At 44.9% G+C, this 2,201-nt stretch overlaps 1 long non-coding RNA gene across 1 annotated transcript in view; it reads right to left on the reverse strand.

Annotated features, from left to right (window-relative positions):
* Positions 1–729, reverse strand: part of LOC111536182 — an 8,355-nt gene extending 7,626 nt beyond the window's left edge. The window contains exon 1 of the long non-coding RNA XR_002729666.1: positions 626–729. This is a non-coding gene — a long non-coding RNA (uncharacterized LOC111536182). The remainder of the gene's footprint in view (positions 1–625) is intronic.
* Between the last annotated feature and the right edge of the window lie 1,472 nt (positions 730–2,201).

Consider the following 2,201-nt stretch of genomic DNA (forward strand, 5'->3'; position numbering starts at 1 on the left):
TGCAGTGGCCGGATCTTAGCTCACTGCAAGCTCCGCCTCCCGGGTTTACGCCATTCTCCTGCCTCAGCCTCCCGAGTAGCTGGGACTACAGGTGCCCGCCAACTCGCCCGGCTAGTTTTTTGTATTTTTTAGTAGAGACGGGGGTCTCACCGTGTTCGCCAGGATGGTCTCGATCTCTTGACCTCGTGATCCGCCCGTCTCGGCCTCCCAAAGTGCTGGGATTACAGGCTTGAGCCACCGCGCCCGGCCAGGAAAGAGGTTTAATTGACTCTCAGTTCTGCATGGCTGGGGAGGCCTCAGGAAACTTACAATCGTGGCAGAAGGGGAAGGGGAAGCAGGCACCTTCTTCACAAGGTGGTAGGAGAGAGAGTGAGAGAGAGGGATAGCTCAGGGGAAACTGCCACTTTTAAACCATCAGATATCGTGAGAACTCCCTCATTATCACGAGAACAGCATGGGGGAAACCACCCCCCTGATCCAATCACCTCCCATCAGCTCCCTCCCTTGACATAGTCAATTCACATATTTAGTATGTTATATGTAACATATACTGTATTCATGCAGTAAAGTAAGCTAAATAAAATAAAACATTATGAAGATCATAAGGAAGAGAAAAGAGACTTACTGTTCATTAAGTGGAAGTGGACCATCATAAGGGTCTTCATCCTCAATCTTTGTTGTTGAGTAGGCTGAAGAGGAAGAGGAGGGGTTGGTCTTGCTGTCTCAGGGGTGGCAGAGGCAGAAGAGGTGGAGAAGGTGAAAGAGGAAGCAGAAGAGGCAGGCACACTGGTGTAATTATGGAAATACATTGTAATTTCTGTCTGACTTTTGCTTTTTCATGCCTCTAAAAATGTTTCTATATGGTACCAATCTTTTACCATTTGCTTTAGTTTCAGTGCCCATATCATAGTAAGGTCCACATCATAAAAGAAGTCAAAAGTATTCTTTAGTAATCAGAACCCTCTGCCAGATCGTCTTATGTCACTTTGGTTCCTGGCACTGCTTCTACGTCTTCTTCCTCATCATCTGGTATTGGTTCAGAAGCACTCATCTCTATTAAGACATTGTCTGTTACTTGCTCTGGTGTGGTGTCTGTTAGCTCTTGAATTTCACTAAGCTCTATATCCTGAAATTCTTCACCCATCACCTCTTTTTGCCATATCCACAAACTCGTGATTTCCTTGATTGGCGCTGTCATAAATCCTATTAAGTTCTGCACAACATCAGGACAGTTTTCTCCAACAGGGATTTATTTCAGGCTTGATGGCTTTTTCTGTAACAATGATGGCATCTTCAGTGGTGTAATCCTTCCAGACTTTCGTGATGTTCCCTCTGTCAGGCTTCTCTTCCACAGCATTAATAATCCTTTCCTTAGAGTACTGTGTGTAATAGCCTTAAAGCCCCTTATGACTCTCTGATCTAGAGGCTGAATTAGAGATGTGGTTCTGGGGGACAAGTAGACCACTTCAATGCGTTTTGTGTTGAATTCATGGGGCTCTGGGTCACCAGAGGCATTTTCTAATGTCAAAAGAACTTTAAAAGGCATTCCTTTGCTAGCAAGGTACTTCTGACTTCAGAGACAAAACATCAATGGAACCAATCCAGAAAAGGGGTCTTGTTGCCCAGGCCTTCTTGTACAACCAAAAGACCAGCAGCTGGTAGTTTATCTTTCTCCTTCAAGGCTCGGAAGTTAGGAGCTATATAGGTAAGGGCAGTCCTGAGTATAAATCCAGTAGTATTTGCACAAAATAAAGGAGTGAGTCTGTCCCTTCCTGCCTTAAATCCTTCTGCTCACTTCTATTCCTTACTAATAAATGTCCTTTGTGCCATCTTTTTTTACAAAATGGGGTACTTTCATCTGCATTTGAAACCTGTTCAGGCAGATATCCTTTCTCCTCAGTGATTTTTATTATTATTATTATTATTATTATTATTATTATTATTGAGACAGGGTCTCACTCTGTTGGCCCAGGCTGGAGTGCAGTGGCACAATCATAGCTCACTGCAGCCTTGACCCCCTGGGCTCAAGTCATCCTTCCACCTCAGCCTCCTGAGTAGCTGGGACTACAGGCATGTACCACCATACCCAGCTAATTTTTTATTTTTTGTAGGGATGGGGTCTTGCTATGTTGCCCAGGGTGGTCTCAAACTCCTGGGCTCAAGCAGTCCGCCCACCTCAGCCTCCCAAAGTGTTGGGATTA

Source organism: Piliocolobus tephrosceles, chromosome 12 (genome assembly GCF_002776525.5).
Source record: "Piliocolobus tephrosceles isolate RC106 chromosome 12, ASM277652v3, whole genome shotgun sequence".
Classification (NCBI taxonomy): domain Eukaryota; kingdom Metazoa; phylum Chordata; class Mammalia; order Primates; family Cercopithecidae; genus Piliocolobus; species Piliocolobus tephrosceles.